Below are 26,316 nucleotides of genomic sequence, written 5' to 3'. Positions count from 1 at the left end.
ACCTCACAATATTTTAATTTAAAAGTTACAATATGCATGACATTGGAACATAAATCCAGCCTGTTAAGAAACTGGGAGGAGCAGAGAAGAGGAAAGAAATAAAAGGAAAAAAAAAAAAAAGACGGCTCATTTGCATTGGAGAAAATGATGACTTGCAAACATTTCAAGTTCCTGGAAACTTTTAAATAGAAACCCCTAATCTATACCGTCTGTGATTTTATCACAAAACCTCTTATTTTCTTATTTTTTATTTCAGTGGCTAATTTGAATTTAATTAAAGATTAACAACATATATAGTCAAGTGTGCAACCCCTAAGATGCAGGTTGGCAGATATGCACCTATATAAGGGTACTTAGATCACGATTAAAAAGAAAACAAGACAAAAAGAACACCAGCCCCCCCCCATCACCCACCCCTCGCCCATCCCCATTGTTTCATAACAAACATCACCTCTTTCGACCCACTAGTCTTGTTTTTATACCCACAGATGGGTCTCACACTTTCTTGAATTTCATATAAACGGAATCGTTTGGTGTGTATTTTCTGTTTCTTTTCTTCACCACCACGTTTGCAAGAGTCATTTGCTTGAAGCCCTATCTGTAAACCAATGTAGGGTGTAAATAATTTATGCAGGTACAAATGAGAAACAAACAGTGCAAAGCTTTAGTTTAGATCCCCCCCCTCCCAATGTTTCATTATCAAGCCGAAAAGGTAACCAACCCAAAGACAAGTGAGTAAACAGGAATAGTTTATCCACACACAGCAACTGTGGGTTGCATCATTTTAAAGATGCAATTGTGGGTAGCTGTAAGGAGAGCAGAAGCCACAAGCTGCTTTTGTAATTGGATTCTATTTCCTACTTGCTGTTCCATCCCCCCTAAGACTAGTAGTAAGTACTCTGGGCCTCTTCACAAAGAATGGCATGAACTTGAGGGGGAAAGTAAATTGCATCCAGTTTGTTCTGTCTCAGACACGTAAGTACTTAATGCAACCGCCTGTCAAGTGTGCTTTGAATTCTGTTTGAAAGTAAAGTGTTCAATTTGCAACTAACACAGTTACCCTGCCTGTGGGTCACCACACAGACCAGTTAACTTCAAACAGAGAAAAGCACAGGCAAACCTGCAGAATTACAATGGTTGCCCTGCTCCTTGCTGCTCCTCGGCAACCTACGCATGAGGCTTGACGTCAGCCTTTTCCTGAGGTTGTGCTGTAGATGGCCAGGCAGAGGCACCAGCCCTCTCTCCTCTCAATAGGCACAGGAGCGGGCAGCCCGAGGACCTTTCCTTCAGGAAAAATAATGTTTTTAAGAATCAGTTTGTTTGTGTCACAGGACAAATGAGAACATTTAGAAGAACACAGAATATATATCTGGTTGCTTATATTGAACATTGGTAAGTTTGAAGTTAGAAACATTCTGTTTTATAATCTTAAATCCAAAGATTAATGTAAACCTACAATAAGGTATAAACTTCACACTGAGGAAGGCAGTATGGGATAAGAATAAAATACACTGAGTTGTCATAATATCAGACAAATAAATTGAATCACTTATTTCAAAATATCAAGGGCCAGGTAAGATTGCATAGTTTATTTTTTGTTTTTATTTTTTATTTTTTGTTTTTTGTTTTTTTTATTTTTCTTTTTCGAGACAGGGTTTCTCTGTGTAGCCTTGGCCATCCTGGACTCACTTTGTAGACCAGGCTGGCTTCGAACTCACAGCAATCCGCCTGCCTCTGCCTCCCGAGTGCTGGGATTAAAGGCGTGCACCACCACACCCGGCTATTTTTTGTTTTTAAAACAATGTATTTATTCTTATGCTATGAGCATTGATGGGTGTTTTGCCTGCATGTATGTCTGTGTGAGAGTGTCCCTGGAACTGGAGTTACAGACAGTCGTAAGCGGCCATGTGAGTGCTAGGAATTGAACCTGGGTCATCTGGAAACCCTCCTCTGAGCCACCTCTCCAAACCCCAAGATTGCTCAGTGTATAAAGGTGTTTGCAGTGAAGTCTGATGACCAGAGTTAGATTCCCCAGGACCCACATGGTGGAAGGAGAGAACTGACTCCCGTAAGGTATCCTCCGACCTTTGTATTTTCCACACACTGTAAACAAACAAGAAAACTATATACCTATTGTGGTGATTACATAAAAATAGCAATGCAACCCCAATACTGGAGATGTTGAGACACTGATCTTTTGCACATTGTTGGCATGAGTGTAAAGTCACCCTGAAAGATACTTATAAAAGTAAAAGTACACTTGCCACACTGCCCAACAGTTACACTCTAGACCAGGGCCTCTGTACCAGAGAAATGAAAATATGTGTTTACAGAAAAAAAAAACATGTGTTCAAATGTCTGTAGCAGATTCATTTGTGAAAGGAAAAAAGGCAAAAGGAGAGAGAGAGAGAGAGAGAGAGAGAGAGAGAGAGAGAGAGAGAGAAATATCAGAGTCATGCAACGGGTAAAACTGGAATAGTCATACAAAACAATCCATGTAACACCAAGGAGTACACTATGGGCTTGACATACTTGGTTTCAAATCATAATGCCTTTGAAGCCAGAAAAGTAAGGTACCGCATGATTCCACTTGTATAACATTCTTTTTTTTTTAATTATTAATTTTTAAAAATGTGAACGGTGTTTGGCCTGCATGTTGTGTGTGTAATGCAGACAGAGGCCAGGAAAGGGCACTGGATTCCCTGGGACTGGAGTCACAGTTTTGAGCTGTCATGTGGGTGCTAGGAATTGAACCTGGGTCTTCTAGAAGAGTAGAGAGTGTTCTTAAGTGACTTATCACTTAAGCATCATTTGAAGTGACAAGACCACAGAAAAAAGGGCAGGTTAATTATACAAGAAACAGGGAAGAGGAGGAAGGTATGAGTGTAAAAGAGTAGAAAGGGGGTTTCCTGCACTTTAATCTGGGGCTGTTGCATGAATCTACACAAGGGATAAAGTTGCATATAGAGAACCCCCCACTTCCTCTCTCTCTCTCTCTCTCTCTCTCTCTCTCTCTCTCTCTCTCTCTGTCTCTCTCTCTCTCTGTCTCTCTCTGCTATGGTTTGATGTGTTCCCCAGACACATGCATTGGAAACGTCACCGCCAGTGCATCTGTGTTCAGAAGTTGACCTTAATGGGGAACCTCGTCTGCTGACTGAGTTCACTATTAAAAGGGCAGGTGAGTGTGGCAGGGTTCTCCTCAGTCCTTTGCCCTGTCAGGACATAAGCCACCATATGAGGCTCATGCCTTTCTGTGTTCTAGTCTTTGTACTCGGGAGGTTGAGGCACAAAGATTGTTTTAAGTTCAAATCCAGCTACAGAATTATAGACCTTGTCTCAAAAAAAAAAAAAAATCCAAAAGAGGAGGAAGAGGAGGAGGAGGAAGGGGAGGAAGGCCACTATCATATTTTGCATATATTGGCGGCATCCCAATCTCTAGAATCGTGAGAAATTGCTCTTTATAAGTTTCCCAGTCTCAGCCAATATGCTATAGCTGTGCGGAACTGACTCCCCCATAGGACTGCACATAAAAATGAGCAAAATATATAAGGTACTTAATGGTGCTGCACAAACACCAGTGTCCTAAATTTGCTATTGCACTACAGCTATATACTATGTCACCATTGGGTAAAGGAGATGGAAGGGCACATGGGACTCTTTTGTCCAACTTATTGTAAATCTGTAACCATTTCAAAAGAATAAAAATTCTTGGATTAGTGTCTATTGATAAAACTTTCTGCTGATGACAAGAGCTTTCCTTAGTAGATTTTTAAATAATTAATAAGAGCAATATACAGTTTCACAGGCAATGTTTGTAATAGTTTTGTTAATATTACATTTGATAATTTTCCATCATGTTTCCTATGAATAGTTCCAATACTGAAAATGAAAAGACTCTGGACTATCAGAAACATTGTCCATTCATCTGAAAGTCATCATTCTTTGGCGGTACATATAGCTTTGTGAATCACCAACACCACCAAGTGTCAACTATGGTAAATTAGGCAGATGATCAAGTTGAGTAAGAACTTTCTTTCTTTCTTTCTTTCTTTCTTTCTTTCTTTCTTTCTTCCTTTCTTTCTTTCAAAACTGAAGGGTCCTAGAAGATTTCTCACACATGCAATTTAGGAACTGGTTACAAAGGGAGAGATCTCAAAACGCCCCAGAAAGACTTTGGTATTGGTCTATGCCCAGGACGACACTTAGAGGGGAAAGCAGTTTGTGGGCATGGGCTCTGGTGAAGGTTTGACACACTTTGCCTCGTTTCTAGATCTTTACTTGAAAAATGGTTCTTGGAAGTTTGGATGCTTGTTTTAGAAATGCTATCATAATTATTATATGAGATAATGTCTTGCTATATAGCACAAACCCGCCTGGAGCTTACTATACAATCTAGTTCGGTGCTGAACTTGCTATTCTCTTGCCTCAGCCTCCTGAGAGTCAGTATTGCCCTGTGTACCACCATGCCTGGCTAGTAGAAACAGTTTCTTAAACAAAGTAGCAAGTGCTTAAGGCAGTGTTCTCAACCTGTGGGTCGCGACCCCATGATGGTCAACTAACCCACAGGGGTTGTTGCCTAAGACCATTGGAAAACACAGATATCTATGTTATGATTCATAACAGTGGAAAATTACAGTTGTGAAGCAGAAACAACAATAATTTTATGGTTGGGGGCGGTCCCCACAGCACCAGGAACGGTATGAAAAGGTCACAGCATTCCAAAGGTTGAGAGCCACTAGTTTAGGTGGCAGAGTTTAGCACTTTCCTTTTGTTTTTCTAAGACAAGGCAGTGCACACTCCCTTACCTGGTTTATAAAGTCTTACGTGTGAAAGTTTTATGAACTCTAGTTGTGGCTTTAACTTCTGTAATCCCTCTTTGAAAGGCTGACTCAACAAGAATTAGTTAATCAGGTAAGACTTTGCCTTGATTATGAGTTCAGGAGGTGTACAATTATGGAACAGTTTTCATTTGGATCCTTCCCTTACAATCTGGCCTGTCTACCTGTACGTGGGTCATGGCATATGAACAACCTGAGCTACTGTAAGAAGTCCAAATTACAAGTGACTGGGTTTCGGACATTTTAAAGCTGGTGCCAGCGTTGTAACGATCAGGCTTGTTCTTTTCCTTGACTGTTGTATTATTTTATTTCCACCAGGAATTGCGGAGTTCTAAATATTATTAGTGGTTTACCACTTTTGCACACATGTGTCCTATTAATTTTGCAGACGTGGGAGGAAAAGTGACAGGCCTCTTTTCTCCTTCCCATTCATCTACCTGCTCACACAGACAGAGCCCTGTCTGTTTAGAGTTCAGAAAGGACCACACAGACTCTAAGAAATTTGAGCAGAAGAGTTGGATCATGGTATCTGGGTTTGGGGGCGGGGGGGGGGGCGGCAGGGGCTATACAAAACCCTCTAGTAACTAGATTGCTTTGTTTTTCAGTTCTTGATTTGCTGGAAACAGCTCGTGGAAAAATTAAGGCGACTTAGAATGTATGACTTCGCTCTGTAAAACCTCTAAAGAAATTAATTCTTGGCAGGGGAAAAAAAAAGAGCACTTTTGCTTTTAAAAATCAATAAAATGCATGAAAAATGCTTATAAGGAGTGACAAACCTGGGGAATTGTTACCCTAATCTTAGGTCTACATAACACGATGCACACAAAATAGCATAAGAATTGAAAAAAAAATACAAATAAAGATCACATCAAAATAGGTACACTGTAAGTAAAACACATTGAGGGAAATCAAAGACATATATTTAGTTTTCTATTTATTCTCACTGATTCATCTTGCTTACACTTAGTGAGCACCTATTGTATGCCAGGCACGATGGGTGTTGCTGTGGATACAAACAAAGGCAGAACATCTGGCTGCGGGTGGGGGCGAGGAGACACGCATGCTAATTAAAATATTATACAAAGTACGTCAATATAAATATGAACTGATTAGTAAAAGATCACAGTGAAAGAAGTTGCTATCTGGGAGGCCCAGCGAAGGCTTCTCAGAGGATACAGTGTCTGTGATGAATTTTGGAAAGGAACAGAACTTACATATGGAAACAAAACACTGAAGGGCGCAGGGTGCTTTCAGCATGAAGGGGTGCGGGGAGGCAACGCTGGAGTCTCAGCGTACAAACGAGCAGTGGGCTCCTCTAGTCTGATACAGTCCAGAGTTTCTTTAGCAGCACGGAGTCGTAACTTGCGTGTGAGCCATGGGGACAGGGTGGACTGGGGCCTGTCAGTCAAGCGTGTGGTTAACTGTTGAAGTATATTTAGTTCTCTAAACACATTCCTGTCATATTGACTCCTAAGTGGGAAAGTCCTGTGAGAAACGTAATTGTTTGAATGTGAGAAAAAGGGTAATTTTAGGGCTAGCTCTCAGCGACCCCCCCTTCCATCACCTCTAGTGGGTTTGAAAATTTTTGTTTTTGTTTGTTTTTTGACAGAATCTTACAATATTGTCAACCTTGTTTGGCCTGGAGTGTTCTATTGAAAATTTTTGTTTTTGTTTGTTTTTTGACAGAATCTTACAATATTGTCAACCTTGTTTGGCCTGGAGTGTTCTATTTAAGCCAGGCTGGCTTCAAATTTAAAGATATCCGCCTCTGCCTCTCGATGTCTGGAATAACTTTCCTGATGAGTAGAGTGGTGGGAAGACACAGGACACGCAGGGTTGAGATGTCTGGGGCCAGTAGAGTAGAAAGAGACAGGTGGGGCCTGGCAGGAGAACAGATTCGAATGACTCCCTATGGTGCCCGCACAGCCATAGACAGCATCAAAAGCGTTCTGTACTCAGATGATCGAACATCTCTAAACCCTGCGACCTCTGGTCCTGCCATAACAGTCCCAAGACAAGCACCTATCTGAGGTCCCTTCTTGGCTAATATGCCATTTAGTCATCCAGCTTAACCTTTTCAGAATCAATCTCTTTCTGTGTGTCTCTGTGTGTTTCTCTCTCTGTCTGCGTCTCTGTCTCTGTCTCTCTCTGTCTCTCTGTCTCTCTGTCTCTCTGTCTCTCTCTGTCTCTCTCTCTCTCTGTCTGTGTCTGTGTCTCTGTGTCTCTGTCTCTCTGTCTCTCTGTCTCTCTCTCTCTCTCTCTCTCTCTCTGTGTCTGTGTCTCTGTCTCTCTCTGTGTGTCTCTGTGTCTCTGTCTCTGTCTGTCTGTCTGTCTGTCTGTCTGTCTGTCTGTCTCTCTCTCTCTCTCTCTCTGTTTTCCAAGACAGGGTTTCTTTTTGTAGCCCTGGCCGTCCCAGAACTGGCTCTGTAGACCAGTCTTGCTTCAAACCCAGAGAGTTCCTCCTGGCTCTGTCTCCCGAGCACTTGGGATTAAAGTAGTGTGCCACCACCACTGCCCGACTCATGTGGGCTCTTTTTGTTTATTTTTTTTTTATTTTATATGCATAGGTGTTTTTGCCTGCATGTGTGTCTGTATCCCCTGGAACTGGAGTTACAGACAATTATGTGTTGTCATGTGGGTGTTGGGAATTGAACCTGGGTCCTTTGGAAGAGCAGCCAGTGCTCTTAACTGCTTAGGCAGGTATAACTCTGAGTTTAAGGCCAGCCTGGTCTACAGAGTAAATTCCAGGACAGCCAAAGTTACACAGAGAAACCCTGTCTCAAAAATAACCAACCAACGAAGCAAAACAAAGCAAAGCAAAGAAAGAGAGAGAGAGAGAAAAGAAAAGAGTTTGTCATGTGTATTCTTTTGTTTTTAAAGATGTATTTATTATTTATGCAGTATTCCGCCTGCACGTGAGCCAGCAGGCCAGAAGAGGGCACCAGATCTCATTATAGAGTTGTGAGCCACCCTGTGGCTGCTGGGAATTGAACTCAGGACCTTTGGGAGCACAGCCAGTGCTCTTAACCTCAGAGCCATCTCTCCAGCCCATCATGTGGATTCTTATAACCAAGTAAGTTGTGCAGAAGCTTGCTTCGTCTACTTTCCTCTTCACTCACACTGCTGCCATACGAAATCAGGTCCCTGATGTCATCAGGTACTGGGTGCCACTGAACTTTTTATCTCTTCTAGTCTCAATCTCAGTCCGCTCACTGACCTGTGCATGATACAAAGGAACTTTCCAGAACCAGGTCTCACCATGTAGTGAGAGAGGACCTCAAGCTCTTGGTCCTCTTGCCTTCACCCCTCCAGAGCTAGGCTTTGGCTGTATGCCTCCCTGTCTGTCCTCTAGAAAGTTCCCTGTCTTGTCACACTTCTGCTCAAGAGCTGAAAGCAACTTCCTAGTTGCTATAAATTGTTCAGTTCTAATCTGAGCATGCATTTGTTTGTTTGTTTGTTTGCTTGTTTTTGTTGTTGTTGTTTTGGTTTGTTTTTTTTGAGACAAGATCTCTCTGTGTAGCCTTGGCTGTCCTAGGCTCGCTTTGTAGACCAGGCTGGCCTTGAACTCACAGCGATCCGCCTGCCTCTGCCTCCCGAGGGCTGGGGTTAAAGGCGTGCGCCACCATGCCTGGCTTGTTTGTTTGTTTTTTAAATCAAGACAGGGCTTCTCTGTGTAGCCCTGCCCGTCCTGGAACTCCCTCTGTAGACCAGGCTGGCCTCAAACTCAGTGATCCGCCTGCCTCTGCCTCCTGAGTGCTGGCATTAAAGGCGTGTGCCACCACTACCCTGCTAATCTGGGTCTTTATAACAAACTTACTGTCTAAGTGGGCTCTGCAAACACCCTGTATTTGGCACTACTGATGTTCACTGTCTATACCTAGAATGTCTCTTCCTCTTATCTCTGTAGTTGCCATTACATAAGCTCTGGCTGAGATTTTCTTTGGAAACACTGTTGCGCCATGAGCATATCACTATAATAGTGAAAGTGTATTCAACACTTCTGGGGAGACTATGTGTGAATTAGGTTATAGAAATTATGTCATTTGACTCTTACAGGTGTCTTACCTGGCACACCCAATTTTCTTTTTTCTTTTTAGGTTTTTCGAGACAGGGTTTCTCTGTTTATCCTTGGCTGTCCTGGACTCATTTTTGTAGACCAGGCTGGCCTCAAACTCACAGAGATCGGCCTGCCTCTGCCTCCCAAGCGCTGGGATTAAAGGCGTGCGCCACCACACCTGACCATACACAGTTTTCAAATGGGAACCTGGAACTTGGAGAGCTTCAGCAGCTGGTCACTATCAAGTGAGCAGATGAGCTACCATGCAGGCTCTCCAGCCCCATGTGGTCTCAGGCCCAGGAGAGCCCCGGCTTCATCGCTGTCATCTGTCCTCAGTATCTGTCCTCAGTGGGGATGTGCACCCTCATTCTTGATGATTTATTTTGTGTCCCACCTACTTGACATGATTCTATTATGGACTCTTGTGAGCCGCGTTTTGACTGTATTTACTATGAATTTCCTATCCTAGTTTAATCTACTTAAATGTAAGGCCACACATTATAATTCTTTTTTTTCTCATATGAAATTGGCATTAAAATATTTTCAGAGAGTAGGGTGTGGTGGAGCATGCCTATAATCCCAGCAGTTGGGAGGCAGAGGCAGGTGGATTTCTGTGAGTTTGAGGCCAGCCTGGTCTACAAAGTGAGTCCAGGACAGCAGCCGGGGCTACACAGAGAAATCCTATACATATATATACACACATATACACATATACATATATTCATTTGTATGTATATATTTGTGTGTGTATGTATTCATATATATGTATATATATATGTGTGTATATATACACACATTTTTTTTCTGGGGACTGAAGAGATGGCTCAGTGGTTAAGAGCATTGGTTGCTCTTGCAGAGGACACGGGTTTGGTTCCTAGCACTCACATGGTAGTTCACAGCCATCTGTAACTTCCGTTCCAGGGGATCTGATGCCCTCTTCTGACCTCTATGGGCTCCAAGCATGCACATGATACATATACACACATGCATGCAAACCACCCATACACAGAAAATAAGGTCAGTAAATCTATGAAATTACTTTCTGACTATTGAATAAATCGGCCAATCTGGCAGATGAACAATGTGGGTATGATTCAGAGAAGACTGTTTTTGTCTACTTATCCAAAGGCCAAACAGTAAAGATAAGAAACCGTCCTAACCATCTACCTAGGCCTAATGAAATCAGGAGTCCACCCAGCACAGGGAGGGTGTGGTGGCTTATATCTCATCGTTGTGCTAACTATTGCTTGGCCTGACCAGAGCTCATAGAGTGATATCTGTAATCTCCAAGTATCATGGGCACCATACTTAAAAGGTCTTTCCATTCAAAACAACACATTTTCTTTATATTTTCATGTACTTGTTTGGCCTAAATTTGATTTGTATTTTATGAGCAAAAGATACACCTACTCAACAATTTATAATTAAAAGACAACCAGTCCCTGGCTGGAGCGGTGAAACGGTGGTTAAGGGGACTGGCTGCACATCTGGAGGACCCATGTTCGATTTCCAGCACTCCATGGCAGCTCGCAACCATTGGTAACTCTAGTCCCAGGGCATCTGTTGTCCTCTTGTGGCCTCCATCTGCCCTGCCTGCACATGATGCACAAACATGTGAATAGGCCTAACACCCATACATAAAATAAGATGATGAAAACAGAACAAACAAACAAGCAAAAAATCATGACCATTCCATATACACCTTGGGGTACCATATGTGTCACAAAATGATATGGCCCAAGGCTGGAGAGATAGCTCGGTGGTTAAGAGCACTGCCTGCTCTTCGAAAGGACCCAGGTTCAATTCCCAGCACCCACATGGCAGCTCACAACTGTCTGTAACTCCAAGATCTGACACCCTCACATCAATGCACATAAATTAAAATTAAATAAAAATATTTTTAAAAGTGATATGGCCCATTAGACCAAGCCACCTACTTATGAACCATGACTGTCTTGGTTTGCACAACTGTAAAATACTCATGCTGATACAAAGTCAAAACCACCCAGCAACAATACATTTCTCAAAATACATCCCGGTTATTATATTATATATAATTGTACTTTAAAAAGCAAGGAATTGGGGCTGGAGAGATGGCTCAGAGGTTAAGAGCACTGCCTGCTCTTCCAAAGGTCCTGAGTTCAATTTCCAGCAACCACATGGTGGCTCACAACCATCGATAATGAGATCTGGCGCCCTCTTCTGGCCTGCAGGCAGAGTACTTTATACATAATAAATCTTGAAAAAAATCAGCCTAAAAAAAAAAAATAAAGCAAGGAATTGGTACCATAAGATTGTTTTAAAAATTACAATGCATTATTAAACTGAACCAGGGGCCTATTTCTCTTTGAACTGCTGACTTTGGCATGCCCTTATTTTACAGAAGCAAGTAAGACGCAGTCAGCCAGTAGGAAGGCTAGACAGTTGTTATGAACGACTTCTTTCACCGATCATAAAGTTGTCAGAGCAAAGTGAATGAACTCTCTATTGGGTATAACAACAGAAATCCAAGAAAGAGCTGACTGATTACAACAATGCAATGCGTTTCTCATAGCCATCATCTGTGCCCAAAGGGGCAGTTGGGGTCTTCAGCAATGAAGTGTCATCAGATATATTAACTATCTGGTACTGTGGGTGTAGCATCGATAACACAGAGTCTATCACCTGCTCAGAGCAGCAGTTAATACATCCTATGAACAAGAACAAATCTCCCTAATGAGATTTTGAGATGGGAAGGGTGGGATTCCATGTCCCCTGCATGAACTACTAATTAGAAAATTTGTTTGTTGTAGTGTAGAGTCCACTGTCTGCTGCCCCAAATCCAGCTAGTCTCTGGACACACGTTTGCAAGCCCTAACATTTTTGCCTGACCTAAGCTGTACAGACAGCATGCTAAACCCTAGGTGGAGTGTAAAAAAAAAAAGTAAGAATGAAACGTTTGTGCAGCAGCTACTGCGTGGCAAGAACTTTTGTATTGTATTGGTATAAGGTATAAGCCACCTCATACCTTAGAGAATATACTTGTGACAATTAACTTTTTTTTTTTTTAGGTTTTCGAGACAATTAACATTTTAAAAATTATTATTTTTTTTTTCTGTGCATGTGTGAGTCTTCTTGAGTTTATGTGCACCACATGGGCCCAGGAGCCTGGGGAGTCCAGAAGGGGGTGTTGGCTCCCTTGAAACCATAATTAATGGCTATTATGAACAGCCCCGTGGGTGCTAGGAACCAAACCTGGATGCGATGGCAAGAGCGATAAGTGTTCTTAGCTGCTGAGCCACCTCTACAGCCCCACCTGAGGGTGGATAGAGTTTAGGAACTTTTCTAGGAAATTAAGACTTATAAACAAATGTAACATGGAGACAGCTGAGTGCATTTTTCCCTCTATTGATCAGCTTTTCTGAAGTTTTATTCAAGTGAACCCAATTCCATTTGGCCTCACAATCTACAAAGTATCACCATGTGGGCTTAGATGCCCGAGATCTGCTAGACTTTAAAAACTGAAATTCAAGGTAAAGATTCACAAAACAAAGCAAAACGAATATATGAGAGCTGGTGACGTAGCTCAGTGGCAGAGCACACGCAAGAGACTCCAGATTAAACTCTGAGTCCTGGGTTGGGGAGGGTTGGGAGAGGGTTGGGGGTGGTGGGGACGGGGAGGGGGGGCCCATATGGACAGCAACCTCATCTAGATGTGCCATAGGAGTGCTATTATATGACGTCTCCTGGTTTTAATTACAAGTCATTGTCTTAGTCAGTGTTCTGTTGCTGTGAAGAAGAGACACCGCGATCACGGCAACTCTTAAAAAGGAAAATATTTAACTGGGGCTGGCTTACACCTGCAGAGGTTTAGTCCATGATCAGCACGGCAGGAAGCATGGCGGCCCGCAGGCAGACGTGGTGCTGGAGAAGGAGCTGAGAGGTCTGTATCCAGATCCACAGGCAGCCGGAAAAGAGAGAGCCACTGGGCCTGGCTTGACCTTCTGAAGCCCCAGAGCCCACGCCACAGTGACACTGTTCCACCACATCTACGCCACACCTACTCCAACCAGGCCTCACCTCCTAATCCCTGTTAAGCAGCACCACTCCCTAACAACCAGGCATTAAAATACAGGCGCCAAAGAGACTGTTCCTATTCAAACCATTATGGTCATCAACATTAAAAGCACTAGCAGCTGAGGATGCTGAAAATGTGGGTAGATAGACCTCCCCGACAGGTATGCTAGTCTTCCAAGGGGAGAGGTGGGAGGCCGAGTGAAGTCGGCTCCCTTTGTCTCCAAGGCAGTACCTCCACCTCCTCCTAAAACTCAGCATGCTCAGAAAATCACTTGGAGGACTAATTAAAACACAGGCTGGGGGTGGTTGGCACACACCTTCAATCTCAGCCCTTGGGAGGCAGAGGCAGAAGCAGGTGGATCGCTGTGAGGTCGAGGCCAGCCTGGTCTACAAAGCAAGCCCAGAACAGTCAAGGCTAAACAGAGAAACCCTGTCTCAAAAAACCAAACCAACCCAAACAAACAAACAAACCAAAAAACACACAAAAAGCAAAAACCAATAAAACAAACAAACAAAAACTAAAACACAGCATGCTGGGATCCAGTAGACAGGATTCAAAAAAATCTAGAGTGGGCCTGGCAATGTGCAACTCTATCAAGTCTCCCAGTGACGCTGTTGATCCACTATAAAAATGACTATCCTAGAGCAGATGATAGGCCTGGTGGCGCACGCCTTTAATCCCAGCACTAGGGAGGCAGAGGCAGTCGGATCTCTTGAGTTTGACACCAGTCTGGTCTATAGAGTAAGTTCCAGGACAGTCAAGGGTACACAGAAAAACCCGGTCGTGAAACAAACAAACAAAAAACCCCAAGGAAGTGTGTTAATTACTTTTTTTCATGGCTGTGACAAAAAATCCTGGCAAGCAGCAACTCAAGGTGGAAGGATTTATTTTGACCAAATGGTGCAGAAGGCTCAGTGGCAGGAACCGAAGGCTGGGTGGTCACCCTGCATCCTCAGGAAGCCGAAAAGAAACAGGAAGTGTGGTCTGGCTATGAGACTCGATGGTCGATGGTCGGCCCTGCCAGAGACCCACTTTCATCAACAAGGCTCCACCTCTTAAAGGTTCTGCAACCTTTGCAACCAGCACCACCGTCTGGTAACTAAGCGTTAAGATGTGTGAGCCTGTGGGGGACATGTCTCCATCAAATGACAGAAAGTTACAGTCATCAGTGCAAAGGAGGCAGCTCCTAGCACAGCCCCCACTCAGCCACACTTCCTGGTATTACCAACCTTTGAGCACTTTCCCTTCCTTCTGAGTGTGATCCAGGCTCAATGGATTGCTTCCATCAAAGGCAATGCAGCCAAAGTGGTGGGAGAGCATATAATAGTTGTCATTTTAGTCTTAAGGGGCCCCCATAATGAGTTCCAAAGTTGTTGGACCAGTTGACATTTCCACTAGGGTGAGATGGAATCTTGGTGTAGTTTTATTTATTTATTTTATTATATGAGGTTTATTAAGTGAGCGTGAGGGGAGAAGGAAAGGAGGAGAAGTACCCCAGAGAGAGAGAAGAGAAAGTAAAGAGGGGGTAGAATGGGGAGAGAGGAGAGAGGAGAGAGGAGAGAGGAGAGGGAGGGAGGGAGGGAGAGAGAGAGAGAGAGAGAGAGAGAGAGAGAGAGAGAGAGAGAGAGAGAGAGAGAGAGCAGTTTTAATTTCAGTTTCCTTGATTGTTGTTTTAATTGAAAATCCCAGATTGTTCTATTTTACCAATAAAGACTCTGGGGCTGGACAATGTGGTGAAAACCCTGCTAGCTCAGAGAGGCAGAGAAAGCACCCAGCTGAACTTCCTACTCAGCTCACGTTCCAATAGAGGAGGCCCCAAAAGGCTTACTAGCTGAGCAGGCAACCCAGGAGGAAAAAGAAAAAAAAAACAAAACCAAAAAAACCAAAACAAACAAATGAACAACAACAACAACAAAAAAGCCAAGGCTAAAAAGCCTTGCTAGTTCAAAGCCAGAAAAGCCAAAGGCCAAGGAGCCAGGGGCTCAAGAGGTAGAGAGCTAACAGCCAAGCTAAGGAAGCCTAAAGCTAAAATTGCCAAGGACCTTCTACTTCTACACTATGTCTTAAATATCTCTCAACTCAACTCGAAGTCCCTCCTACTCTTTTTAATCCATGTCAGCTGGTTTCTTACGCTGCCTCTTGACCTAGGGTTAATTTTATTAAATCCTGTGTACAGAGAGCTCTTGGATTAAAGGTGTGTGTAAGGCTGGCTGAACCATACCTTAGTCACCTGCTTCCAATAAAGAGTAGGGAAAGGGAAAAAGAAAGTATGGGGCTAACTATAGTCAAAATATATGATGTATTTGTATGAAGTTGTTTCTGTGAAAACCATCAAACCATCACTATGCACAATGAATGTATGTCAATTAGGAAAAAGAAAATAGTAACGGCGTGTGACCAGCTGCAGAGTGACCATCGTCCTGCCCTCTTGGTGATGCAGTTGGCTGACATGCTGGCCTCTGCTTAGAGACCCCCATGGGAAGAAATGGAGGGTGGCCAACTGCCCTGGAAGAAATGAAGTCTCAGTCCACTGGCCAGGGAGGAACTGAATTCTTCTAGAAAACATACAAATGAGCTTGGGTGTTAATTTATCCTTGTCAACCCTTAGGAGACTTTTGTGACACCGAGATCTAGCCAAACTGCACCCTGACTACTGAGCATTTACTTCAAGGAAGTAAATGTTGCTCTGAATTTCTGGGTTTGGGTCAGTTTGTTACATAGCAAAGATAGCTGATACAAACATGCTTCCCTTCTGTCAGGCACTAGCTCATAATGGCATAATAAGGAATTGGATCTGTGTTGGAGTGAGTGCTCAACAATTCCATGCTGGCATAGTACACAGTCAGTTCAGTCTTTGGCTAATCTAGCTTTACATTGCTTATTTTGTCTTAGAATTATCTTTTAAACCTTTTGCTTCTTTGTTTTTAACTGTGTTTGCACACGCATGCCACCCCCCCCCCCGTGTGTGTGTGTGTGTGTGTGTGTGTGTCTGTGTGTGTGTGTGCAGGTGCCTCTGGAATTTATAAGAAAGTGTGGCTTCTCTGGAGCTGGAGTTACAGGCATTGAGAGTCACCCAACTTGGGTGCTGGGTGCCAGACTCTGGTCCTCTGCTAGAGCAGCATGTACTCTCAGGCAGGGAACCGTCTCTCCAGCCCTTCTAGACAACCCTTCAATGGAGATGCTTTTTCAGATACCCAATAGCCGATTGTCAGACGTTCTCCTTCTCCCCACCCAAGAATAGCTATAGGCAAAGCAAAACACAAATAGAATAAACAAAGCTCCATTTGTTGGTCTGTGATGCTGGTATGGAAGTATTCTCCTAGCAAATGCCTGTTATCTCAGCCTGGGCTCCATAGGGTGACCCTGTCTCAAACCCAAACCAAAACAACAAAACCGAACCACACACACAAATGCATCAAAGTATCTAAGCATCACAAGTGCTTTATGGTAATTTGCTTCTCTTAGAAGCTGATACCTTTAGGCAGATAAGAACTAAACAGAACTTAACTTTAACATGTAAATGACCAAAAGAGATGTTTTAAATTTACAAGCCTGACAATCTTGCTGTATGCTATTTGGAGAGGTTTCTTTCTTTTTCTTTCTTTCTTTCTTTCTTTCTTTTTCTTTTTCTTCCTTCCTTTCTTTCTTTTTTTTTTTTGTAGTAGTAGTAGAGAAAAAGACCACGGGCAACACACCTAACGCTTTGTATTCCATCAACTTATCTCAAAATGAAACTATTTATTTGTCAGTAATAGGATTGTATCATAAAAACAAATAGATGATTGGGTTTTTTTCTTCTTCTTTCTTTCTTCAAAGACTACACGACCTTTGTGGATTAAAATCTGAGTTACCTAAATATGAACAGATTAATTTATATGGAGGGAAAGTTACAAATCATTCACTTAAAAGCTGGCTCTGTGCCCACATTCTAGCCATGCACCGGGGAGGCTTGTAGCTGCACAGCTAATGTCTACATGGAGTGAATTTCTGGACATAATTTATGTAGATGAAGTGTGCAGAATGTTTTTATTTGTTCTACATCTCACTGTCTCACCCCTGCGTGAACTTCCCCAGTCCAGATCTACTCCAAATTGTCTCACTCCCCTTCTCCACACGTCCCTCCAATGTGTTTGCCTTGGCAACTTTCATGTTCTCACAAACAATTCTCCCAAGGAAATCAATCACTCTTGCACCCAAAGAGAAATACTGCGCGCTCAGTGTGATGACTAAATGAAACATGATTGAGGCAAACCATGTGTTCCCGCGTGTCCGGGATTATGCTGTTTGCCCCAGGAACATGTTCCTAATGTGTTTGGCTTCTATTACCCCGTGTGATTGCAACTTTCACTGTCTTCTGGAATTTATGGCTTCAGAAGCAACTGCTTGGACTCATTTAATGGGACATTTTTCGATTGGGGAGCCTGGGGGACCCATTGGGATGCATCACTCTGGTCTCTCTTCTAGGCAAGTCTGGCCCACGCAAGGGCACCTGCTGTTTAAGAAATGGTGGGGCAGTTGATCTTCTTCTCCATCTGGAACACCAGACAAATGGCTTATCTAAACGACATGAGGCTACTGGGCTCTGAAAGCTATTTGGTCCATTGGTTGAGTTATTTGGGGGAAAAAAAATCCTTTCTGGCTAGGCAGTGGAAGAAGAAGCCTCTTTACTGTCTCACAGCAAATGGCTGTGGCTATAATTCTCACCAACTTATCATATATTTACAAAGAGCTAGGAGAGAGAAGTTTGGAGGTTCAAGTACACAGAAATGATAAATGTTTAAGATGGGGAAAAAACCCCTAGCATTTGGGAGGCAGATGTAAGAGGATTCAAGTTTGAAGGGCAGCTGTAGTGTCATAGGGAGTTCCTGGCCAGCCCGGGCTACATACATAGCCAGCCTCTGTCTCAAAAAATACAATAAAATGAAAAGATAAAAAGAGGGAGAAAAAAAGGAAGGGAAATGTAGATCACTCTGGTTTAATCATTGGGCATTGATTCCATGTTTCAGATGATTATTTGTAGGGCCAGCAAGATGGCTCAGTGGGGAGATGCACTTGCTCCAAGACTAATGGCCTGAGTTTGACCCCAGCATCCACATGGTGAAAAGAAATGTCCCACTGGCCTTCACATGCTGTACACAGCATGTAAGTGGCCCTCAATAAATAAATAATGTGTAACAAAAAAATCACCCTACAAATTACCACCAAGGGGCCGGGAGAGATGATGGCTCAGAGGTTAAGAGGATGAACTATCCTTCCAAAGGTCCTGAGTTCAAGTCCCAGCAACTACATGGTGGCTCATCTATAATGAGATCCGGGGCCCTCTTCTGGCGTGTAGGCATGCACCCTGGAAGAATATTGTATCCATAATAAATAAATAATTAAAAAAAACACAGATTACCACCAAAATGTTACCCTGCAAATACATATACTCATATGTCAATAAGGAGAGAGAGAGAGAGAGAGAGAGAGAGAGAGAGAGAGAGAGGAGAGAAGAGAAGAGAGAGGAGAAAGGAGAAAGGAAGGGAGGGAGGAAGAAAGAAAGAAAGAAAACAAAAAGAAAAAGAAAAAAACAAAAGGCATTCTTTTTGAGCTGCCTCCTGGGAGGCCCTCAAAGTATCCAACCACATTCACCCTGGCAGCAGGAACTACCAGCTCCATCCATCTCATGCCTGAAGCCACCAAAGTAACCAAAATGTCCCACCTGCTTGTTCTGCTCTGGTGTCTTCTTCATTACCTGAAGGATCACCAAAGGGTGGAGTCAGAGCCATTAGCGCTCTGAATTTTTGCTCTTTCCTCTCTGAGACTCTTCAGAGAGGTCCCATCATGTTCCCTTTCTGTCCAATTCTACTCGCCAAGGGGCCCGAGAAACATAGTTTTGTGTAAGTCTAGGTTTTTTTTGTTTTTAATCATCTTCAGGGCCGGAGAAATGGCTCAGTTGTTAAGAGCACTGGCTGTGCTTTCAGAGTTCAGTGATGAGCATCCACAGGGTGGGGGTGCGGGCATCATACGCATAACATGAAAACACGCACACCGTTTTCATTTCACATTTAACTTAATTTCAATATTTAGTTACTCAGTGGTGCTGAGAGTTGAGCTGAGGCCCCTTATGTTGGGCAAGCCAACTGAACTGCACTCTCAGTGAGGGTTTTAGGTTGTTTAGAGCCACAAATCAGACACCCACGTTTTCCTAGTGTGGTGCTTTGAATGAGAACAGGGTCCCATAGGCTCAAATATTTGAATGCTTGGTCCCCAGTTGGTGAAACCGTTTGGGAAGGATTAGGAGGTGTGGTCTTGTTGGAGGAGGCGTGTCACTGGGGGTTGGGCTTTAAAGCTTTAAAAGCCCACGCCATTCCCAGTTAGCTCTCCATCTCTGCCTCAGGCTTATGGATCAGGATGTAAGCGCTCGACTGTGCTCTAGAACCCTGCTGACCAGCCTGCCCCCATGTTCCCAGGCATAATAATCATGGACTCTAATACTCTGAAACTGTAAGTCCAAAGAAACTCTGCCTTCTATAACTTGCCTTGGTCATGGTATCTGTACAGCGATGGAAAAGCAACCAAGACACCTAGCCTGGCATTTCATGTGCTTGAAACCTAAGCCTATGAAAAGGAAAGCTATCAGTCGCACCTTTGCAGCAATGAGAACTACCCAGCTTGGACAGGCACACAACAGAATATAAGCAGAAAGGGTGGAAAGAGACCTGGGTTTAAGAGAAAGGGGGAAATGCCAGGCCTATGGCACAGGCCTATAATACAAGGCTGGAACAGGAGGATTGTAAATTCAGAGCTTACCTGGGCTACCAAGTGAGTCTAAGGCTATAAAACTTAGCAGGATACTATCTCAAGAGATAACAAAGTAAAGAGAGGGCTAGGGATGTTGCTCAGAGGTACAACATTTGCTCAGTGTATATAATATAGAAAGCAAGCAAGCAAGGAAGAAAGGAAGGGAGGAAGGGAGAGAAAAGAAAAGAAAGGGGACACAAGAGTGACATATTCAAGAGACATGGGGAATACAGTTCCACATAGTAAGAAACATGTTGATACCCCAAACACTAGGGTTTCTATTAAAAGACTGTTGACTCCAGAGGCAATAAAATGGAAATTTTACATTATCATCATTCACAGACACTGTGGGGGGGTGGGGGACTCTTTGTACTTAAAGGGGGCCCATATGACACAAGAAGATCACAATCTTGAGAGTACAAAGGTACCAGTTCTGCCACTAATTAACTCAGTAAAGGAACTATTTAGCCTCCTTGAGCCTTAGTATTCTCATGTGTAAAGTGGGCAAAAAAATAAAATAAAATAAAAACATTTACTTCAGAGGTGTATTTTGACAACCGTATAACACTGTGGAAACAAAGCAATGGCAGGAGATACAGGCTAAATCAGTGCTTTGGTCAACATCGTCTTATAATCATCACTGGCTGTGATTTTTAAAAAAGGTGTCCCTATCCAAATAAGCACTGGAGTCTTTTTTTTCCTTTTATGTATTCAAGATTTATTAATTTTTCTTTATGTGCATGAGTGTTTTGCCTGCATGCATGTCAGTGCTCCAGATGCATGAGGAGTGCTCATGAAAGGCAGAAGGAGGCGTCGTAGCCTTTAGACCTGGAGTCACAGGTGATTGATTGTGAGTGGCCTTGTGGGTGTTGAGATCCCAGGTCCTCAGCAAGAGCAACAAGGGCTCTTAATCACTGAGCAATCTCTCCAGCCCCAATGCACTGGATTCTTAGACCCCCAGTGGAACAGTGTGGAGGGGTGAACCCTTAATGGGAATGACATCATGGCGGCTCTGCCCTCACACATAAGCTGAAGCTGCAACAGCAGGAGTGGGCTAGTTGTCAACGGAATAGGCTCCTAACAAAGTCAGATTTGTTTTTGCCTCTTTCCTGGGGCGTGGTACCAGCACCCAATGCAGGTGCTTTGATCTTGGACTCCTCAGCCTCTAGAACTGTGGGGGAGATGACGCCCTGTTCTTGTGAGTCACTCAATCTTAGCTGTTTTGTTACAGCAACACATAGCAGCCTAATACACACCATTGTTGCCACAGCACATTAGAAGTTAGGATGGTAAAGTACAGGCTGTAAAAATTGTCCCAGGGACTAAGGGGACACAAGAAAAAAGAACAAGGTTTCACAGCCGAGGCGATCCTTTTGCAGGGCCTCAGTCTGAGCCCTGAAGATGGGATGAAACTTGTCCTTTGTCTTCAGTTCCATGACTGTATCACACGGTATCACAGGAGGGCCCCTTTCGTGTAAATAGAATGTTTGCATCTTCCCCATCCTTGTTTTTTTTTTTCCTTCCAAGACAGAGATTCTCTGTGTAGCCCTGGTTATTCTGTAGACACAGAGAGTAGCCTTGAACTCTGAGATCCTCCTGCCTCTGCCTCTCTAGTGCTGGGATTAAAGGCGTGCACCACCGAGCCAGGCTCATCTTTCCCATTCCTAAATTCATATATTACCATCTGATCCTTCATATGATGAAGTTTAGAGGCAAGGCCTTTGGGAGGGAATAAGGCTTGGATGAACTCATGTGGTCAGGGCCCAGTGATGGGATTAGTGACTTTCTCATAGAGTTCACTTGGTCTGCTGCATGGGGACACAGCAAGAAGGTGGCTTTTGCAAGGCAGAAGAGAGTCCTCACTAGGCACGAAATCTTTCCACCCCTGACTTTGGATTTCTGGACTTTGTAGAGTTGTAGAAGTGAGCATCTGAGATTTGCATTACCCAGCCTGTGCTATTGCATTATAGGCACCTGGGGCCAACTAAGATGCTCTCCCAGGAGATGGATCCTTGCGCCCAGCACACAAAGATGCCACCCTCCAAGCAAGCACTTACACAGGTCCTCTGGACACCAGACGCTACTTCTGTCTTTCTTTTTGAGTGGCAGGACCAGAGGTTGCTGACTCACAGAAATCTGAGTATGAAATATCAAAGCTATTCTCTTGGTCGATTCCAAAAACATTAAATTCCACAGCTATGATTTTTGGGCTGCTCTGAAAGTTTTGACTCTCCTTAGTTCCCCCATCCTCTGCCAGCCACTTTCAAAATAACAGTAATGCAAGCTATTTTCCTTAGGTCTTTCCTTTTCTATTTTAAACTCAAGGCCACGGGTCTCTCTCAGTGAAAGAAGAAGCCATACTCCCTTCATGTACCCCAGAGTCATAGACAATTTGGCTTTGAGTTGGGAGCATATATGGACCAACATCAGACAGGTGGCAACAGTCATGAAAGTTGGTGCTATCAAAATTAGCATGAACCAGGCAACAGAAGGGTCTATCTGATGAGGGAGAGATTTACTTTATATGTCTTCACTTGAGGATCCCAGGCTGTATGAACAACCTCTGAGGGAGGGTAAAGGGAGACCTGGATTCATGGTTGTTTTTTTTTTTGTTTTTGTTTTTTTTGTTTTTTTGTTTTTGTTTTTGTTTTTTTTTTTTTGAGATAGGGTTTCTCTATGCAGCCTTGGCTGTCCTGGACCCGCTTTGTAGACCAGGCTGGCCTCGAACTCACAGGGATCCACCTGCCTCTGCCTCCCGAGTGCTGGGATTATAGGCGTGCGCCACCACGCCTGGCTTCACGGTTGGTTTGTAATCGTTCATTTACCTTACAGTTCCTCCACTCTGCTTGCTTTTGGAAGCTGCCACCTTGCATTGCCCTTAGGTTCTCTGTGGCTGCAGACGCCCCCACCCCCCACCCCCCACCCCCGTTATCTGAAGTGATCTGTCTCATCCTGCACTGGGGGAAGTCTTTTCATAATGGGTAAGTTCACTTGCTCCTCCCTGAGACCCAACTTGATAGTTTAAATACTGGCTCATTCACATTTTCTGTGGGCACTTCCTGGCAGTGGTCTCCTCACCAAGTCAGCCTGGCTCAACCTTATTTTCCCCCAAGACCGCACCACTGAAAAGCTAACTTTAGTAGACACAGCTGAGGGTGTAGGAGGGTGACAGTGGGGGACCTACCCTAGCCCCAGTAGTACCATTCCCCGCTCCTCTCTGTCTCTCTCTCTCTCTCCGGTGCACATGTGGAAGCCAAAGGACAACTGGTTCTCTCCTACAACGTGGGGTCGCAGGTTTGGTGGCTAATGACTTTGCCTTCTGAGCCATCACACCAACCCAGAACCATTTTCTTAATGATGCCATCACTAGCCAGGATATTTTCACCCAGTTCTCAGTTTTTAACCAGAACAGAGTTATGGCCTAGTATTCCCCAGGCATCTCGACAGATCAAGACTGTTTACTCAGAACCATCGTTTGCCCATCTTCCGACATTCTTTGACTTAAGCTGCCTTGGGGTTTTCGTAGACAGTGGCCACTGGCTTTGCAGTGACTCAGTGCAATCGCTGTTTAATCGCTCTTGGACCGAACTCAAACTTTACTGGGGGAAAGTTGAAATGAGGTTTTCTTGGGTGAGTTTTGAGAGCGGAGAGGCTAGGGGAAGGAAACGCTTAACAGGATCAAGGGGGTGTGTAGAGTGTGTTGGTCTGTATCAATCCCGCGCTGTTTGTGCTTATGCTGGGACATCTTAGCTCCGGCCTCCTTTCTTAAAATATTTTTTTTCTCTTTTTCGTTTCTTTTGTTGACTTGGACAGGAAAGGGCGTGCGATCTTTTTCATTCAGCCCAAACATAATACAGGAAGCCTCCAGTGCTTACGGAGACATGTGGTTGTGTTCTAAGGGACATCTGCAGAAATATGGTCTTGGGGGAAAAAAGCTCCTTCCCCCCAAAAAACACAGAAACATCTCCGGAGTGAGTGATCTCCATGCGCACAGATTCAATAAGCCCAACCGCACTTGGCTGGGACACAAACCTAATACGGCAGCCCATATTGTTGCTCGGGAGGTCTCCAGCCAAACCGACTTCTTGTAAAAATAAATACTCATCAGCAAATATTTTGATTAGTTAAAAATGTTCGAGATGGCTGGGCCCTCGCTCCTCTCCTCCCCCGCCGCGGCGCTTCCCGACCCGGCCCGCTCGATGGGAGCCCCGGCCCCTGGGCGCCCGGGAGACTCGGGCGCCGGGCTCGCTGTGAGCGCAGTTCCTAGGGCTGCGGGACTGGCTGGCCAGCCGCAAGGAGCCTCACCCTCCCCAAGGCCGCCGGGCCGGAGCCGCGCGCGCAAGCTCTATACACTTACTTGCCTTAAGCTCTTTATTAACTCCCCCCGGAGGAGCGCGGCTGCGGCTGCGGTTGCGGCTTCGGCCGCGCCTCCTGCGCCCCGGTGGTCTGGCTCCTCCGTGCGGCGCACATGCTAAACAGATTAACATGCCTTGGCTGACCCACGCTTCGCAACCCGCGGATAGGGTTTCTGCAGCTCCATGTGGAAATTAACCTATCTGTACCCGTGGTCAGCTGCGCTGGGTTGCTCCCGCTCTGGCCAGGCAATGCAAACAAACCCAGGCCGCTGCCCCCCTCCCTCTGTGACTCTTGGCCTCTCTTCCCCTTTCCTGGCCAAATATTTATTGGAAAAGAGGTTCTCCTCTTTGGCCGAAGGTAGGGCACATTTCTGAGAGTTCTTTATTTGTAAATGATTTGTTGGCAGGGCTAGACACCCTTAGGAGGAGGCTGGCAGGGAACTCATTCATGGTTGGAAGATTTCTACCTTTTTGCGGGTGGGGTGGGGGGAGCTATTTGGGTTTGTCCAGAGCGCACTAGCCCAGGTATGGAAAAACACCCAGGCTGTCTATAGATTGCTTTTCCAACAGCTCCTTTGTATATGGTCCATCTCTGCCTCCTAACCATGCTCAGTAAGCAGTGCGAAGGAATTTTTTCTAGATTTCTCTTTTCCACTTAGATAAACTGAGAAGACAACTCAGAGACCGGTGGGGACCAGCCTGAGCCCACGACTTAATCACAGCAACCTCTGCCCCTCCACCACCACCGCTGCCTCTCCCAGCAGTTCAGAGCATCGGAGGAGGATTATAAATGGGCCCCCAGTTCACTCGCTAAGGGTTTTCCATCTGTATCCCATTATTCAAACGATAATAACATTTAGGCAGTTCAGCTTTTCACTACATAGAGGTTGGAGGGATCTGTGTGGGTTCGAAAAGGGCTCTTCAGATTCCTTTCTATGGCCCTCATCCTCAAGACACCGCCATTGTCTGGGAACCAGGAGTGGCTGTTTTCTGAGATAATGCTATTCTCGGCCCCACCATGGTCACCTTGACTCACTACTCAAAATAAGCCCAGGGCATTTGAAGTTCCTGGCTAGCCTATCTTTCTTCCTTGGCTTCTGGCACCGCGCTCTTATGTTGTTGGGGGTGGTTTGGGTGTGCCCCCAGTGCTGTTTCTCAAAGCCCATAGGAGCTATCCAACCGGCTCATATTTACTTTCCAGTGCCCTTTGCTGCCTTGGCGTTGGTGAACTGTGTGAGACTTGCAGGTGGCACTGATCAAGCTGTGTGATGGCAGCATTCATGGGGGTACACCCATAGCAGACCTACAGTCAGGGGCACAACTGTCTATGGGTAGAGAACCCCGTGTCCCAGCCATTGGAGTGACATGCCGGCTCTGTTGGTTCCTTTGGCTCGGCTGGTTCTTTCCAGCTGTGTATTTCTTGGATGGATGGTATGTTCCTGAGCTAGAAAAATGCTTCCAGGGTGCAAGCTTCCAGAAAAATAATCAGAAACCAATTGGCAGCACATTTTAGCTGGTAGCAGATTCTGAGGAGATGAGCTAGAACCTAATACAGGCATAGTTAAGAACAACCTCAAAACGGAGTTATAAATAGACGTGCCGAGGAGAAAGGAAATCAGGACTCCCCTCCAACTATGCACTGCCACCAGAAACCTAGATTCTTCTGCTAAGGCAACAGAAACCACTGGGTCTGAAAGGGAAAAAAAAAAAAAAAAAAAAAAGAGGCACAAGGCCCAAAGAAGCAGAAGGCCTGAAGCAGCCAGAACTGGGCTTTCCTGTTACCTCTGGTGTGGATAACATCTCAGAATTCCTGCCAGCTCTGCATGGTGGGGTTTAATCAGAGGCTCCCCAGGAGAGCCTATCTCCACGTTCTCAGCCAGGCAGCTGGCACCCTGAATTCTGGGGGAGCCTTTTTTCTTCATCAGCACCTATAGTCAAATCTTGTCCATGTGGATGCCTGTGTGGGAACACACATCACAGCAACTTTTGTCTTTTGTCGTGAAGGGCTGACAGGGCAATAAACACTCCCAGGCCCTCTCCTTCAGGAATTCCTCATCCTCCCTGTGTGGCTCTAGCCCTGTGGATAATATCATTACAGGACTAAACAAATAAACAGTCGATCCGAATCAAGCAGGAGGCACTGGGGACTACGCAGTTCCTCTCTGCAAAGATGATACACGCAAATTTACACCCCCCCCACCCCCACCCCCCAGTTTGGAACTCTTC

General features: G+C 44.6%; 1 long non-coding RNA gene across 1 annotated transcript; it reads right to left on the bottom strand.

Moving 5' to 3' along the window:
- Nucleotides 1–440: 440 nt before the first annotated feature.
- LOC311608263 lies at nt 441–24,327 on the bottom strand. The gene is made up of 3 exons (XR_014782879.1): nt 24,093–24,327; nt 1,121–1,284; nt 441–598 (listed from the first exon to the last, which is right to left on the bottom strand). It is a non-coding gene; the product is annotated as an uncharacterized lncRNA (long non-coding RNA).
- Nucleotides 24,328–26,316: the final 1,989 nt, after the last annotated feature.

The sequence above is a fragment of the Acomys minous genome (genome assembly GCF_964271855.1).
Source record: "Acomys minous genome assembly, chromosome: 11".
Lineage (NCBI taxonomy): Eukaryota > Metazoa > Chordata > Mammalia > Rodentia > Muridae > Acomys > Acomys minous.
This window is presented reverse-complemented; position numbering and strand designations above follow the sequence as displayed.